Below are 19501 nucleotides of genomic sequence, written 5' to 3'. Positions count from 1 at the left end.
AAAAATACGATATTACTCTAATTGAGCACACGTTGAAATTTTCTTAAAATATGTTGTACTCTCTGAACGAATGTGATGGATGGGCCTGCACAAGCCGGTGTATGTTGGATTCAAGTGCAGTTAATTGAGTCGTAAATCATAGCGTGCATCAAGTATTTTTCTGTACTTGCTTTTCACATAACCTAAAGAGGAAAATCCCTATTCACTAAGATGATGTTGCGAACAACATGAACAATTTTAATGCCCCATTCGAAAGTTCAGGATATTCACGCCTTAATGATATCCAAAAAATCTGTTATATCTGAGTGCAAACATTTAGTTTTAATGTCAGAATCAAAGCTAATATTACACAACTGTTCTCTTAGTTTCACTGACAAGTTTGAATTTACGAAATATAGGACTGGGTCTCCAATCCAATTGAATTCACTGTAATTTTCTGGAAAAGAACTTTCAGTCTCATTGTTGAGAGCAGACAGATGGGATACAACAGAATCACAAAAATAAGAAGGTAAGGAAAATCATTCTCACTTAGAAAATAATCTAAAGTTGGAAAGGCACAAAAAGTATTACTTTTGACGTACTCTAACCACAGATTGATCTTTTTCTGGAATGAATTGACTTTATCATAAGCTTTGAACACAGTGATGATTGGGCCTTGGAGAACAGATTGAGTTCATTTAGTTTGGAAAATATGTCTGCCATATAGTCATTACAATCCAATGTGGCCAGCCAATTGTTATCCAGAAACAAACAAACCCACGTGCTCATTATTACAATAATTAAAAAAATAGTAAAACTTCTAGCAGTCTTACAAGAACTTTACCCCTTGAAAGTCAGTGCACTTCTGTGTGAAGCAGGAGGTGCTTATATTCACTACCAATATCGTCGTAAAATACAGAATAAAATCTCTCATTCAATGGGCGAGCTTTAATAAAGATTATCACTTTAACTGCAGTGTCGAAAACTGTTTTCGTATCACTCGACATAGTCTTGGAACTATTCAATGCTTCCTGTAAATAAAGCATGTGCTCAGACCACATCTGGTGCCACTTCACGAACACGCGCAAAAACACCAATGTGCCGTCCATATATCGCGAAAACTAACTAATTTTATATAAAATCACAAGCACAAGAAGAAAGACATCACAGGAGACGACTACTGAGGAAAAATTTAATTTTATTAGCAGTAACGTTTTATTTCCCATTATTAGGTTTAAATTTCAAGCTGATTAAAATTCATTGTTGACTTTTACCAATTAGAATTACATAATACAAATACACTGCTACCAAACATACCTACATAAGTGTTCTGCCCATGGGCAGGTCTTTTACTGCAAACCCAGCTTTCTCCAATCATTCCTATTTTCTGCTTCCTCTTACGACCCATATATCTTAATTCTGTCTATCATTTGATACCTTCCTTTGCCTCGAACTCTTCTCCCATTCACCATTACTTCCAGTGCATCCTTCAGTAGGCTTTTTCTTCTCAGCCAGTGACCCAACCAATAATTATCTCCCTGACTATGTCAGAGACTGTCGGACAATATCAAAATTCAAATTTAAATTTTAAAATATCACATTCTAGTTCATGGAATTGCTTGTTGAACATCTGTCAGGTTGCGCAACTTCGGCTGAAGCCATGACATATAGAAAAATATTGTAATGATGCCGTTGTAAAATTGACAATTAATATGTAATGTATTATTATTATTATTATTATTATTATTATTATCATCATTGCTATCTCTGTTTTCTTTCTTTTTTCTTGTATTAGCTCGATGACAGCTCTATAGTGTTCTTTTGACCCTGTTGACCCTCTATAGCGGGCATGTCAAAACCCTGCACATCGTGCAGTCGCGCACATTGTGCACTTGTCTCTGTGCAACATGCAGTTCCTATTCCCCTACCTGGAGGGAGTGAATCAGCTTGGAGGGGAACGCGACAGGGCTATACATTACCTGCAGTAGCAGAACAGCTTTTGTTTCAGTAACACAGATCAGTACGGGTGCTCATTGAGCTGTGATTGTGAATGCGTTATGAAAAATAAAGTGAGGAGTCCACAGATATAACGAAGAAGGGAAATCACGAATCATACAACGTAACTGTTATGATGTTTTCCTCAGCCAACAGTAATTATTTTAAAATGAAAGGCTTTCATCATATCATGTGGACCTAATAGTGATGTGAGAATTTAAATCAGATTAGTAAAGGTCTCAAAATATGATATTCGCCAGCTCTTATTTCTCAATCAATAATCTAATGGCAAAAACAAACATGACAATGATGTTGTTTTGGAGTCTGTACTAACACAGTCATCAATGGTTAGACGACTTACAACTTTTATTTTATAAGCTGATAAGTGATGAGAATACTGAGTCAGGAATACATGTGAGGGTCTTGAGGTTGTAAGGGAAGGAAGAAAGCAACTATTTGTATGGCAGAAAAATTTTCTGGAAAAATAATACATAATGGCGAATTTTCCATCTCACGTTACTATATTGTTTTAATATACTTACGTTAATAAATCTTTAAATCTGACATAAAGAAAACGTCCTCGCTTCACAACTTGTGAAGTACTCTTTTAACTCAATTCAGTAACGCTCCCAACTTGCTAATATTTGCTCTCAACGTATTCCAAATAAACTATGTATAAATTTATAAATTCAAACTTAATTTATCCAATTTATTAACAATAATGCGAATTTATATTAATGTACAGCAAGGAAATGATTCCAGTGTAAAAGCCTTACAATGTCCTATTGCATATAATTGGGAGTAAAATATTTCTTTAACATTTGTGCACCAATGGACCCAATAATGCTTGAGGAACAATGAAAGAGTTTTACTTCGAAATAATCAGTACTTACTACGTAAAATGAAATACTGTGTTCGTTTTTTGTTGTTTCGAAATTACTGCAATATTTATATTTTCTTCAAATACTGAATACAAATCATGTAAATAAATGATTCTTTACAAACGACTGCATTGTGAATTGTAACTGAGTAAGTCTATTGTTTCTTGTGTTACAATTATTGTCAAATCTAGACACTGACAATAGTTGTGTTTTTTCCTTTTGCTAAGTATGTTTATAATGTCCAAATGTCAATTTAATTGAAAACTAGAAGCGCAGAATAGATTCTTGTACATCCCTCCCGCTAAGAACTGGTAAGAGCAACAAGTGAATGACGCAATCTGCACAGACCGGCGTTCCGCGCACATACACTGCACTTTCAGTATCTGATTTCTGACGTGCCTGGTCTATAGGGCTTTAATTTAATTTGTATTATTTTCATCAGCGTTTGTATTTCTTTTTTGTATTTGTATGTGCTATCTAGTAGGATGGAAGAGAAGGCCTTATGGCCTTAATCCTGTCAGATTAAATAAATAAATAAATAAATAAATAAATAAATAATAGTAATTATGCAACGAGCCTATAATGATAGTAATTAAGAATCGAGTATGGATATTTATGAAACGAGCGCAAGCGAGTTTCATAATTTTCATACGAGCTTCTTAATTACCATTATAGGCGAGTTTCATACGACATTTTATGCTCGACCATATTTCTAACTTGAAATTACCGGTATTCAGATGTATACATTTTATTTGTAGGTATCTGACAAGATCGGAAGTGACCTTGTTCTAGGTCGTGAATTGTGAGATGTGCGCAGACGCGAAAGTATTGATTTTTTCCGAGGAACAATAATGTCATTGACCTTGACGTAGTCCCGTTAAACTTGATAATATTATCATATTATAACCTTGATTATTGAATTCGACATTGAAAAACGAGATGACAAATTGAATTTATTTGAATATTATTTACAATTAACGCTAATTTTTATAGTAAAAGAACACAACCTTCTGCGCCAGTATTGGATTTCCAGCCTCCGTGACTTTTCGCTAATTCTCTTTCGATTGCATATCCGAGAATAATCGATACTTGCGGTTTTATAACGGTACAAAGCTGACTTGTCATTGGCTGAACACATGTAAGCTGAGTTATAATTGGCTGAAGACCTGTACTTTAATGAGTAGGTGTACTTTAATGACATGCACCTGCTTTAATGACTGCTACCTGATGTATAATTAGTACATTTCGGCATGGTCGAGCATAAATAAATAAATAAATCCCTCTCGAATTTTGATTTTGTCTAGATAAATCAAAACCTCTAGTCAGATTACTATAGATAAATTACAGTAAATAGAATCTTGAAAATTAATGTTGACTAATAACAAAGTGCTTATATACAATTTTTAAATTTAAAATTGTTTGAGTGAAATAGATGAGGAGATTTTCTGTATTACTTTCTTTTATAAATTCTAGGATCCTAGGATTCAATATAAAAATTACAATAAATAACATCCAAAGACACTCCAAATCCACGTATAATGTATTCAAGGATGCTGTGCTCATAATTTTGTGCGTTCATATTTCCCTGGATGTGTACTAGTATTGTGCTGCGATTCCTTCCCAGAAGAGCGCTGAACCACCTTCTTACTGGAGCATCCAAGACGAAAGCTTCATTGTAAGCTGACATTGATACTGTTGTCATCTGAATGTAATGCAATGTTTAGGTACTTTATCTGTAAATAATGTTTCTCTCCATTGTTCCCGAGTCCAATTTTCATACATTCTTGCTTATCGTACACGCTGAGCTCTGTGATGATCAGGCTTCGAGACTTTGGACTCGATACAGTAAGTTTACTGTGCATGCACTATAGGTTGTTGACTCGCTGCAGGTAGGTAGAGATGTGTTGAGGTAACAACGTTGCTATTTAGAGTTGAGTACGGTAGTATGGGGAAACACACATATTATGTACATTCTGAAAATAAATATACATTACACAATGACAATGTCAAAAGAAAATTATACACAGTGTTAATGGTGGAAATAAGCATGTAGCAATTTTAATTTTTTCATTTATCCTATTGGTCGTCTTTAGGAAATTCAGTTACAGTACCGAATTGCAATGCACTACAAGACACATTTTCAGTGTCTCAAACGTAAATCTTTTTCGGTTATCTGCCAAAGTTTGTACTGTAGAAAGCTGTGCTCTACGTCGCATGACGTGATAAGAACAAAACGAGAAAACCTAACATCATTGCACTCTCTAAGAGACAGTCCTTTATTCTCGGGTGACTGTATGCCCACTAACTTACTGTTTATGTTACACAATGTTCCATATCCGGTATTTTTGCATAACATTGATTTCTACTTCTGTTTTACACGTTCAGTAACTGGTGTACTTGGTGTCTCATTAATTCTCTGCCTCAATTTTAAAATTAATTTGAGGGCTTCCGGTATCTCTTGCTCTGACTTTTCTTTTTATTTTTTATTTTATTTGGTTATTTTACGACGCTGTATCAACATCTAGGTTATTTAGCATCTGAATGATATGAAGGTGATAACGACGGTGAAATGAGTCCTGGGTCCAGCACCGAAAGTTCTCCAGCATTTGCTCGTATTGGGTTGAGGGAAAACCCCGGAAAAAAACCTCAACCAGGTAATTTGTCCCGACCGGGATTCGAACGCGGGCCACCTGGTTTCACGGCCAGTCGCGCTGACCATTATTCCACAGGTGTGGACGCTCTGACTTTTCTAACCGTGGAATAGTTTCAGACACAGTTTGAAAATGGGTTTGTATTAAAACCAAATTATTCGTCAAAACCTTCAAATTCAGAGCGTTTTTCTTTGCGTATTTGTTGTCATTCATTGTACAGTACCCCCACCCACTGTACGCTTTACCACTATACTCAGTACGCCGTTATGCGGATTTCCCACTAAACTGCTCTATCGGGTCCGAAGTCTCGAACCCTGGTGATGATAATTGAGACGCCCCCCCCTCAACGGTTTTTGAGAACGTAGGCCTATATCCTGCAGGCTATTTCGAACAGTTTGCATAGAAATATAGGCTCTGCAATGACAGTAGGGTTTCTTCGAGCGGAAATACGAGGGTATGCTGAAAAGTAATGCCTCCTATTTTTTTTTTTTTTGCCGCTGTGAATATAGTTAAAAATATTAGTGATAGTACATTGTATTCAGTGAACTTTCTGCTTTCAATGACGCAAGTTTCGGGTCTCTGCCAGTAGAGAGCTCTGAGTTATAGCGTGAAACTACTGGCCGATGAGCAATTGTGACTTAGTGAATAAATACACAAAACCATTCATAAAGTTCACAAAAACTATTAATTTTGACATATTGTAAATAGTAAATTCAAGGAAAATAGGTTAATTTGTTAAACAGTATTCTTCTAGACATAGTTTTCAAAAGTATTAACAATAGTGTAGAATTTTTTTTTAATTTGTAAACAGAGAAACAGAATAGGCTCCAAAATAGTGTTGTATAATGTATTTAAAAGATTCAACAATGTTGATACGTTGTAAATAGTAAATTTAAGTAAAATAGGTTAATTTGTTAAATAGTATACTTCTAAACATAGATTGTAAAAGAATTAACAATAATAGTCATTGTTTTTTTTTAATTTGTAAATAGAAAAACAGAACAGGCTCTAAAATAGTAATGTACAATGTATTTAAAAGATTCAACAGTACCATACAGTAGATGTTAACACGTTGTAAATAGTAAATTTAAGGAAAATAGGTTAATTTGTTAAATAGCATTCTTCTAAACATAGTTTTTAAAAGTATTAGCAATAGTACAGATTTTTTTTTTAATTTGTAAACAGAAAAACAGAATAGGCTCTAAAATAGTGTTGTATAATGTATTTAAAAGATCCAACAGTAGCATAGATGTTAACACGTTGTAAATAGTAAATTCAGGGAAAGTAGGATAAATTGTTCAATAGTATAATTCTAAACTTAGTTTTTAAAATGATTAGCAATAGTATTGATTTTGTTTTATCTGTAAATAGAAAAAGGGAATAGGTACTAAAATAGTGTTGTACAAAGTATTTAAAAGCTTCAACAGTAGCATAGATGTTAACATGTTGTAAATAGTATATTTAGAGAAAGTAGAATAGGCTAGCAATAATGTGTATACATTGTATTCGGAAGAATTAGCAATATTGTAATGTGTAGTCTATTAGCATGTAGTATTGCATTTTTGTAATGGAACATGCTTGTAAACAAGGTAAACAAAAAAATGGCGGCGTGTACCAGCACTATGTCGGTGGGTCTGAAGCAGCGAGCTGTGATCGAGTTCTTAACGGCAGAACATTTGGCGATAGCAGATTGATTTGGGTAGAAGGAGAACCATTGTATAATGGAATATTCCTAATAAAAATAATAGCTCAGTTATTTCTGTTCTTCTAGCTATGATTGCTTCTGGAGGAGTTAACCAGAAGTTTAATAATCGTATCAAAAATCTGTGATCGTTAGATCTGACAAGCACTTAGTGTAGGTAATACGTACTTTATATAGCACAGTAATGTCTTATACACGGAAAAAGAACTGGGAAGATAACTGTTCAGAAAGACGGACCTTCAGAAGTTAATTTGAAGAACAGGAAATGATGAAAGTAAGAAGCGGTGACAAGTGTGAGAAATGGGGATAAACACAGGAAGAGATGGTGGCAGAACTGAAGCATTCGGCCATTACAATGACGCAGGTCACAGTTGTAATGTTGAAAACAATAATTAAAGAAATGTGGAATCAAAATGACAGGAAGTAGGCAAAAATGAGGGGAAATAACACGAAGGATGATAAACACATCTCCTATACTGTTGGTGAGATATGAAACTGTCATATTACAAAACAACCCACAAATATCAATTTTAAATAATTAATTACCTATGTACTATGCACATGTAACTTCAACGTATTAAGAATTACACACACTAAATAACATTAACTAATTTTCAGTCATTTTTCTGTTCACATATGAAGAGTTCGCGGGAAAAACGATGAATATCACATTTCTGTTAAGGATTAGATAATGATCTAATTGAGTCTATCACTGCAAGATGTAGTACTGTTTCTATAGAAAATAAAGGAAAGGATTACTGTATTCGTGGTGATAATTCTCCTTTTTACCATTTTTCGTAAGAACAACATTAAATTTCGTAGTGATCTATTGAATTAAACGACATTTCATACAAGTTGAGATGACGCGAAGGCATTTCTTTCCCCTTCTACTTGCACCTAGTTCGTCAGTGACATAGATGGTAGCTGTTACCTCTTATAGCTGCACCCCCCAAGCTGGACACACGAGAAAATAAAATATTAAATAAAGTACTAAGTAAATAATAAAATACAGCCTTACAGATGTTTGATAATTACATGTTTGGGTAGATTTTAGTGCCGTTCATGCAATATTTTCAACTGATAATTAATTAAATGAAGGAATGTTAGCTTCTAGTATGCATTTAGAGGGGAACGACACAGTGCAGACTGTCCCATTCTGTATGCCGTAGAGTAGCAACTAGCGGTGAAGAAAACATTTATCTTCTGCTGTCAATAGCTTTTTAATGTGCCAGTTGATTTTAACAGCAAAGAAAATTAAATACAAACGCTTAGTGTAGACTTCCGAAATAAAGATTACTGGTACAAATGTTAAATAATTAAATTTGTCACTGTGTTGAAAGTCAATTAGTCGAATGTTTGTGAAATGGACAGTAGCATCTTCCCCATCACTGATGGTAGAGGGTGTGAGTAGAGGGGAAAGGCCTATCAACCAAACTGAAATGAGGATTAGATAATGACATCAGCCTTAACAAAACTGTGACTTCATCGTTTTTCCCGCGAACTCTTCATGTGTATTGTTGAAACAAAATTTCTTATTAAAATATCTATCTTACTCATCAGTAGGTAAATAGTAGTAGTGTGCTAAATATAGCGAAAATATTGCCCAAAAATATCTAATGCATTAAGGTGCATTAAAAAGCATTCACCTACTGCTAAGTAAGGTAGATATTTTAATAAGTAATTTTGTTTTAACATTAAATAAGATGTTTAAGGGGAGAGGATGGTATTTTTTGGTGAAAAATGAGTAAATTTAAAAAAAATTCTTTAAAATACTCTGTGATATGTGTGGAATGTATAGCATAACATTTTGTGGGCATTTGTGCCCTTATCAGACGTTGAGACGCCATTTTTAAACTCCCTGCGTTATGGATTTTTAAATCACTCGCCCGCTTTTATTGTTGTTTCTGGTAAATTGAATTTAAAAAAAAAATTTCTTTAAAATACCTTTTGATATGTGTGGAATGCACTGCATAACATTTCGTGTTTATTTGTGCCCTTATCGGATGTTGAGACGCCATTTTTAAACTTCCTGCGCTATGGATTTTTAAATCACTTGCTCCCTTTTATCGGTTTACGGTAACTTCATTTTTTTGCTACATTGCCAGACAAAAATGGATATAACTTCTGAATTATTAAAGATACATGCATGAAATTTAGAACACACATTCTTTAGACTATTAGGAAACTTTTCTCTGTAACAGAATTTTGTTAATTGATTTCATTTTAAAAATACGTCCGTTTGTTTGCAAGAAAGGAAATCAGAAAAGTGTTATTAAATTTTAATTGTTTATTTTACAAACGTAGGGACTAATATCAAAATTCTGTTACAGGCAGTTTGTAGAGCATGCTTTTGCAAGTACATTGTAAAAAACTGGATGAATCTATCTTTAAAAATGGTTTAGATATATCGGTTTTAGTAAAATCCTGCGCCCCAAATAATTTTTTTTCAAAATATTTATTTTTGGGTGATTTGCTACAGGTATGAGCTCTCTACATACAACAAATTAATATTTTACACCAAATAGGAAAAAAGTTAAAAAAATACCATCCTCTCCCCTTAAATTGATTGTTTTCGAAAAAAGATCATTGCTGCTCTTCGAATTACTTCTTCTTAAATTTATTTTCCAGATTATAAGCATTATTGGTGACTGTTTCAAGGTCTCATGCACTTAAGATAGAAATGCAATATTGTAATGTTGTACGGCTGACGTGTCGTACACAAGACAACGTGGAACGGAATGAAGGGTTACTGCAGTGAAACACAATTGACGATGTTTTACCTTTATTCGATTCATTGCGATTTTATATGTTTTTAGTACTGAAAGTTAATTCATTGGTTATTAGATGAACAGTAATCCATAGAAACACAACATGCTTCTAATTTTCCTTAGGTCGTAAACAGCTACTAAAACGCAAATAACCCAATGTGCACCCCAGAAACTTGAATTCAAGCCAGAAAACCTCAGCCGAGTCTACATCGAAAGCTAGGAAAGAAACGGAGATGATGATGATGATGAAAGAGGTGACGTTTAATTATAATGACGAAATGAGTTCGAGGTCCAACGCCGAAAACCACTGAACAACAATTTTTTTTTTCTATTAGTCTTGCTCCAAAATAAAAATAGGTGAATACTACTAATATCTGTGCCCTAAATCTGAATTTAAAATCCAAATTTCCCCCATCACTTACCATTTTCCGTGGAAAAAGTTTTGAAATTTTTTATGAAAAAAGTTCTCTTCTTTAATTTGTCACTGCTACTGGTAAAATTACAACACCCTAGGGATTCAAAATGCTTCATAATACTTCAAAAATGTGTACTGGATACAAAATGGATATTATATAGTTTAAAGCACACAACAATAAAAACATTTCATGCGTATAATGGGAAAAATCTCGGAATTTAAAAGGATTTTCTGAATGACTTCCGTTTATAACTAGACGCGGGACTGTCTTTTACATGGAATCAATAATAGTCTGCAAGCATGCTGGATGATGATCTTCCTTTATATCGCCTTTCCATTTCAGATATTTCTTGATGAAATCTTTCCCCATGCTCGTCGCTTATCGCTCCAAGTTTAGGAGGAAAGAAATCCCAATGAGAATGTAAAAAGTGTATTTTGAGAGACATATTACATCCCATTTTCTCATATGCACTTCATATTTTTATTTTATTGGGTTATTTTACGACGCTGTATCAACATCTAGGTTATTTAGCGTCTGAATGATATGAAGGTGATAATGCCGGTGAACTGAGTCCGGGGTCCAGCACCGAAAGTTACCCAGCATTTGCTCGTTGCACTTCATATGGTTTCCACAAAAAGTTATATGTAGTTGTCTGCCCTACAATTTTCAAGGAAATGTGAGCAAAATCTTTGAAAGAGCTCCATGCCATTTTTATGCAACGGAAAGTTTTTCCTCAAATAAAGAGTCAGCCATAACTATGTGAATTTTTGGACCGATGAAAATGCCCTCTTTTAATTTGCCTTCACTCAGAATGGTAAACTTTTCTTTTAAATACTGAAAACTACGCTCTTGTTTGAGTAGACCTCATTTTGAACTGTTACGAAAGTTATTGAATAGAACGGACCAATATCTGTTTATTATAAGTAAAAAAGAACATGCCAACAACCATAAGAAACCGGATATAAGTCATAAATTAATAAAATGCATTGCTTTTGTTTTGGTTTACAACCCCCAATCCGCGCAACATGTTTCCTGGGGGAGCGCTTATGAAACACAGACGTTAGGTCCTTTTTATAATGTCCACAATTTTAATGTCCATTACATAAAAGTCCATTACACTAATGTCCATAAATATATGTCCAATGAAGTATATGACCACTTTATTTTAGTCCACTTGCACAAAGTTTATGTCCACATTTTTATATCCACTATGCTTCAAATGATAATTAATAGCTTTGAGGTAAATTCTGACGTGTCCTTCTTCGTTGTAGTGGTTGTAATTCCGAATAATCTCTTCTACTCGACTTTAATTTTGTAGGTACGATCTTTTAATAGAGTGTTGCACATTTAAATGCCCGCCAAGCAATTGGATTATTATAATTTCATTATTCCTGTGGTTTTTCTTGATAAATTCCATGAATTTCCAGACCGACGCGTGATGTGTGACGATGTGTTTCTGAAAGCGGTTGTGCCAGCCCTCGACTATGTTAGTTGTTCGATGTTGTCCTGCCAGAACCTGATTATAAGTGTTCCATATTTCAGGTGCGAATCTAGGTGGCATTGCTCTTCTTCTTCCTCGAGCAGATGTTCCTCGGATGTAAGTTCTTTCCACGTGCAATGCTAAATCCGTTGCGTTTGGCTCATATTATCTATAAGGGAATTAAAAACAGCCTGAACATCTTCCAGTGGTACAAAAGGAATTGACATGAAAGTGGATATAAATAAAAGTGAACATAAATGAAAGTGAACTTAAATAAAAGTAGACATAACAGTCTTGGATCCAAAAAAATGGACGCACATAAAATGTGGACATAAATGAAAGTGGACAAAAATATTAGAGGACATAAGTCATATAGACATGGTTTCAATGGACTTAACGTCTTGGAAGCGCGCTTATTGAAATGTGAAATCACAGTACAGGGACATCATTTTATTTTTACTTCAATTTTTATTGTACCTAAGTTTTTGAATGTACTTCAATCCCACCCCTTCTACTAATGAAGTTCATAGTAGCCTTACGGTCATAGTAAACAGTACGTTCCGAAAATATGTTCGCGTTTTCCAGTGACGAAAGAGCTTTCAACATTGAATCATTTTCGCACAGGTACTGTCATCCATTTGCCTACGTCGTATCCCGGTTTCCCCCACCAGCTTTTATTCGCCAGCTAGTGGCTGGGCTGTCTTAGCTCTTTTCTGAGAACATTAATTTCTGTTAGGAATTGGACGTCTACGTAATATTATACAATTGTTAAAAATAACTTAAATAAAAGGACCTCGTTAAGCAATTAACTGTCACGTGATTTCCTCTCATTTCTACGACCCTACGACATAACCACTTGGATTGACAATAGATAGTATGTCTGAGTAATTTTATCTTTTCGGATCGGGCAGAAGTGAAGACTGAATTTACAGTACGTAAGGTACTCTTTTATAAAGTAGGTACAGAATTATTTCAACAGTTACTAGTACGAAGGACGAAACTGGTAATTGAGATTATGTACAATAGTCTATAGTGCGATAATATGCACATTAGAACTGAAACGTGTATCAAAATGAACGGCCACCATTTTAAAAAATGTGTTTAGATATCCATATTATGATTATTTTTCAATTTAACTTCATTCTCTACATTGCACACTAATGTGCTGTAGACAGTATAATATACACTGCATAATGAATACGTCTGAATGTATAGCTCAGTTCGTGAGTAAAAACACTCATTGTTAATACTGTACTGTATTTTGATTAAAGAAAAACCTAATGAAAATGATCAAACTCAAAAGCGCAATATTTCCTAGTTTACGTAAATGGATGAACTACTTTTCTTCCCTCCTATACCTAGTAAAGTGACTTGTTTGTATATTATGCCAGTATCAACGAACTCCAGTAGTGGAAAGGGGTAGCAAACGGCGTTGATTCAGAGGTATAGGCAAGTTAATATTAAAAATGTTAGTAAAAATAAAATGATGTCCCTGTATATCTTAAAAACGTTACGTGCTACGAAGAAAAGGAATGCATTTTCGGATTCAGCGCACACAAAACCATAAGGGACACATTGTTATAAGCCGGAGTAAAAATTCTTGTTGTTCAGTGAAATTATAGAGAAATTCTGCTTCAGATGACTGGTGGAAAATTCAGGAAAAATCTAAACTCTGTAATTTGTCCCAAGCAGGATTTCAACCCCGGCCCGCTCACTTCACGGTCAGACGTGGTCTCTATTGTAAACTCCACAGAAACTTTACTTCAAAATATAGGTGTCACGTGCCTGACTGAGCTACGGCTAAGTCAATCACAGCTTGGAATTAATATATTGTGTACGTAGCGTGTGGAACGTACGAGCAGAACAAGAGCCCGTCCAGTTTTGATACGATACAGGACCCACTATACTCGTTACGGCATTGAGACACATTCTGACCGGCCTGAAATACAAGGTGACACTCAGGTGTGTGCAGTAATTGAGTTGAACCGACTGCATCGCGAAAGAACCAGATGACACCACTCGCGTCTGGTTCACACACTTCACGACTCGGCAAGCTTTCAGGCCTCGAGAGCTCAGTCAACACGTCTCAAGGCGCGTGATGCCGCTCGCTAAATTGACACTTGAACGAGAAAGTGTGTGCCTCTCACAAGGCCGAGTTATGCAGTTACATGGACAGCGGGAGTTGCTGAGACCCATGCTCGCATTATGCTACAACCCAGTGGCGGTGCGTCAATAAGAGCACAAGAGCACGTGAACACTTTGTTTCCATTAATGCACGACTAGTTTTATTATTTAATACCGTATTGACGTAGTGGGGACGTATAATATCAGAATCGAGTATTTTAAACTTCCCGATCTTGCATAAACTTCTTATGTAAATTTGGCAACATCTGTTCACGTGCATGCCGTGCTCTTTTCAAGAAGGTTACAGGAATTTCACGCATGCGCGGGAGAAAATTGTCTTTTGCTGGCCTCTTATGACTCGTCAAGAGCACAAAGCGTTAAGTGAACAGTGAATCTATCCTACAGACGTCAGGTGCATCGATGCCTATCGTTCATGTACTCCTCCTCGAGGAGGAAATTTAATAGTCTATATTTTGGCCTATAGGTGTCAGCATCTCACTGTCGGAACATTTACTTTATGTGGATGTGTGTGCAGTGCTGCTACGAGAGTGTAGTTTGTGAGAATTCTATACATTAGTGTTAGCATAATAGCATAGTTTGGCTTACAAACACGTGCTGGCTGAATGTGATAGTGGTATGAATTTAAGTATCTGTATTTAGGAATAAATTAATATTTACTGGCATGTATTTATAGTAATTATAAGTTAAATTAAATTAAGTATGCGTCGGCTCTCTTCATTTCCGATTATTAAATCTGAAACAGTGGCCATAGATTATATATATATATATATATATATATATATATATATATATATATGTTAAATTCAATTAAGTATGCATCAGGCTCTCTTCATTTCCGATTATTAAATCTGAAACAGCGGCCATAGATAATATATAAGTTAAATTAAATTAAGTATGCGTCAGGCTCTCTTCATTTCCGATTATTAAATCTGAAATAGCAGCCATATATAATATGCGTGTTAAATTGAATTAAGTGTACGTCAGACTCACTTCATTTCCGATTATTAAACAATCTAAAACAGCTGCCATAGATAACATGCATGTTGAATTGGGGATCCGGATTATTTGCCACGAATGATTCATCCTACGGACGATTCATCACACATTACATTTTCGTCACCGGTAGGATTGTCACTTATTAAACTTTTGTCACCGAACGATTTGTCTTTGTTAGTTGTTTTGTTAGTTTCTATCAATCACCGATGGCTGATAGCTTTAGCGTATGTCTCCGTAGAAGATGTTACAGAATATGCATTTGATTACCTGAGAGATGTAGCTGAAGGTCTACTTCCAATTTTAGACTACGCGGAAGATAATTATATTAGAGGCCGAAGACGTGGTAGTGGAAGACAACAGCCTCCTTTCCCACCTAGCATCTGGAACTGCTATAATAGAACTCTAATGAATATGCCAAAAACAACAAACTCTTCTGAGGCTTGGCATAGGAGATCAACCTTATAATGCCTTATAATAATATGTGAAATACACATAACCAAATGGTATAGGGATATTTTATAATGAGGCTTAGGGACCGGGATGACCAAAGATCGCGGTAAGTTTTGTAACGGTTTGACTACAGTGTGACGTCAGTGTATTCAAATCTTCGCGACCTTCTGCGAGGACAAACCAACGAGTTAGAAAAAGAATAATATAGAGTGGCCATGTTGTCCTGTACAGAGCTCTTTGCGGTGCCACCGCGAAACACGGCAGATCTGAGTTAAGCGTCCACCGTTGTAAAAATTCGTCTGCTTACAATGTTGTGTATACGGAGGTAGAGCTACGAAAAAAACAAAGAAAAAACAAGCCTGTTGTGTGTGCTGCATATAACTGCAATGTCAAAAGAAAAAAGACAACTGATATATCATATTTCATGTGAATTTTATGAAGTTAAGTCCATAGTTTTGTTAATTAGCAGCATTTTTTTTCATGCATAAATGTCTAACAACGCCCGGTATAACATGTGGTGTGTACAGTGTTTTTCTTTTCTTGCAGATTCCCTTTGAAAAAAAAAAAGGAACTGTTGAAACAGTGGATAATAAGTATGAAACGAGACAAATGGTGCCTCCCCGAGCTGTTACTTTCTAGAAGTTCTTTCAGTACTCCATCAAAATACTTGTTTATAATTTATGATACACTTTCACACAACCTATTGTTCAAGTCCCAAAATTATTTACTGTAGTTTTGGTGAAGTGCATTTTCTTGAAAAAAAAAAATGAAATTAACACTGTTTTCATTATATCATAAGCTTTACGTTTCGTAAGTGTTCTGTAAATGTGCAGGAAAACCAGCAATTGTCTGTACTGCCTTGTGAACAACTGCCTCCAACTCCGTGTCATGTACATATATTTGTCTTCTGAATGTGGAGAGCATGGGAAGCTGTGTTTCGTGGGATGCCATTTAACCCTTGTCGTGTTTTTTACCCACTGATTTAACAAATCTTTGTTTTCTAAAGGAAAAGTGTAGGTTTCTCTGTTGTACAGGGACATCATTTTATTTTTACTGACATTTCTAATATTAACCTGGCTATACCTTTGCCTTAAAGGATGTGAACCGGAAACACCGTTTGCTTCCCCCTTCCACGACTGGAGTTCGATGATACTGGCGTAAGATACAAACAAATCACTTTACTAGGTATAGGAGGGATGAAAAGTAGTTCATCCATTTACGTAAAGTAGGAAATATCGCGATTTTGAGTTTGATAATTTTCATTAGGTTTTTCTTTAATCAAAATACACTACAGTATTAACAATAAGTGTTTTTATTCGCGAACTGAGCTGTCCGTTCGGACGTATTAATTATGCAATGTATATTATACTGTCTACAGCACATTAGCGTACAATATAGAGAAAGAAGTTAAATTGAAAACAATCATAATATGGATATTTAAACACATATTTGAAAATGGTGGCCGTTCATTTCGATACAGATTTCAGTTCTTTTTTGCATATTATCGCACATAGACTGTTATACCTAATTACAATTACCAGTTTCGTCCTTCGTACTAGTAACTCATGTTGAAATAATTCTGTACCTACTCTATAAAAGATTACTTTACGTACTGTAAATTCAATCTTCACTTCTACCCGATCCAAAAAGATAAAATTATTCAGACATGCTATCTACTGTCCATCCAAGTGGTTTTGTCGCAGGGTCGTACAAAGAGGAGAAATCACGTGACAGTTAATTAATTAACGAGGCCTTTTTATTTATTTTAAACAGTTGTATAATATTAAGTAGACGTCCAATTCCTAACATAAATTAATGTTTTCAGAAAAGAGCTAAGTAAGCCCAGCTACAAAGGGACGGGCAGAAGTGAGAAGGGGATGCGACATAGGCAATCGGACGACAGTACCTGTGCGAGAATATGATTCAATATTAAAAGCGAACATATTTCTGGAACGTACTATACCCACTAACTCAGTACTGTTTGTGTTTACTATGACCGTAAGGCGACTTTGACTGTATACGCTTGGTTCTGTATGGAGTACGGTTGGAAGTTTACTAGTAGAGGGGATGGGAGTGAAGTACATTAAAAAAACTCAGGTACAATAAAAATTGAAGTAAAAATAAAATGATGTCCCTGTATATACCTAATGCGTAAGTAATTGCAGTGTATTATTTTTATTATTATATTTGTAATTATTGAAAAGTGTTTTTCTCTTACATTTAATATGTAATTAATATATTTTCTGAAGAAGAAATCTTTAAGTGTTGAGTGCTTTCTTAATGAACAAAATTATGAAATATCTTTTATTTCTGTTCCTTGTGTCCTTACTGCTTATATAGAGAAGACGATGAGCTGTAGCTTATAAGAAGTAGGCCTATTTCAAAGACAAACTATTAATCAAATAAATGGTTCACTAGTAATAAAGTTAAACTAAATACGGATAAAACCGCTACAATTCCGTTTCAAACCCAGTAATAGCAATCAAATATTAAAATTGTATTTCGACACTCGCATCCAAAATAACGCAAAACTCTGTGGTAGGCCGTATTGTTGTTAGTATTTTGACTGGAAGGACATGAAAGAACATAATTGAACACCTACATGCAGTAATGGGGTAAGTATGAATATATTTCGTAACTACTTACCCCATTATTGTACGTGGGTGCTCAATTATACACTAATAATTATCTGTGGTGCCACAGCCCTTGAAAGGCTCAGACAGACCAGCCGGCTGTTGGCCTCACGTTCACATTTCGATAATAATTATACTTTACTGTAAAAAAAAAAAAAAACTGAAAGCGTGTTTGGTCATGTTTTACTCAGTTTACAAGCTTGGAGGTAATGGTTGTTTACTACAATTAGAGTTAGGGCCTACTTTCATTCTATATCTTATGGTATAATAAATAGTTTTGCAACGTGTAGAGACTGGGAAAACAATTTAATAAAATCATCCGAATCATACTCGTTCATTTTATAGGCAATCTTGCGGGTCGCATTTAAAAGAACCTAGGAATATCAACCTTTTCTTCAGTATATTTGCTAGGACTTCTTGTCATACGTACATGATTTTGCTTAGGTTATTCTTTTAAGCTTTCCTTCTAGGAATAGCTCAAGTGTTTTGAATTTACCGTACATAAGGTCTTTATTTTAGATTAAGTTACTAGCACATATTTGAGGAAATACTAGGTTTTTCCACTTCAATTGAACTGATTTATGCAAACGGAATTTTGACAGCTGGCGATTGCAATTTAACTTATCGCCACGCCCACTTTGTTTTGGGCGCTTAAGTTAATGGCGGACGGTCGTTCAGTTTTCTTCAAATATGTCGGCGCAATGGCCACTCTATATCTCTCTCTTTCGAACTCGTAGCAAAATTCCGTTTATTTGCATAAGCAATCTCACAACCTGCTCTTGACAATCTCACACGATTGATGATCCTGCCCCGAGCCTCTCGTCAAAACATGGCGGTCTATAGTACCTCCAGCCTCCGCAAGGAGTCCTTTTCAAAGGTATACTGCCTCTCTATTATTTTGATAAATGTAATTTTTTTTTTCATTTGTGTTTTTGTACTGGTTCCGTTATATCATATCATTTATTGTTCTCAGCTGACATACAATGTACAGATGGACATGTCAGTATATTTAATTACAATAAAATTCTTGATGCGAATAAATATTATGAAAACAAATAGTCCTCTAACACCACCTTAAACTTATTACAAACTTGAAATTATGTCAAGTAGTAATTTGGTTATAATGTGGTAAACGGAAACGGGAGACTTTGAATAATGAGGTGTCCCGTAGTTTCCAATGAATACTTTATTTCATATTCTTGTATGATACAGTTTAAATAATAATATTTCACAACATATATATTATTATTACTATTACTATTATTATGTATTTGTATTAATTGTAGACTTGGGTCAGTGGAAGAGCAGGCCTTAACTCTGCCAGGTAAAATAAAATAAATTATTATTATATTTTTCGGATACATCAATATTTAATTCACACATTTCGCTATTGTTTTTGTAAAAA

At 34.9% G+C, this 19501-nt stretch overlaps 1 protein-coding gene across 3 annotated transcripts in view; it reads right to left on the bottom strand.

Moving 5' to 3' along the window:
* LOC138715488 (follicle-stimulating hormone receptor-like) overlaps positions 1-19501 on the bottom strand; it is a 778322-nt gene that overhangs the window by 255369 nt on the left and 503452 nt on the right. The gene's annotated exons all lie outside the window — the stretch shown is intronic.

Source organism: Periplaneta americana, chromosome 15 (genome assembly GCF_040183065.1).
Source record: "Periplaneta americana isolate PAMFEO1 chromosome 15, P.americana_PAMFEO1_priV1, whole genome shotgun sequence".
NCBI classification, from domain to species: domain Eukaryota; kingdom Metazoa; phylum Arthropoda; class Insecta; order Blattodea; family Blattidae; genus Periplaneta; species Periplaneta americana.
Note: the sequence above shows the minus strand (reverse complement) of the source record. Positions and strands in the feature narration are given on the sequence as shown.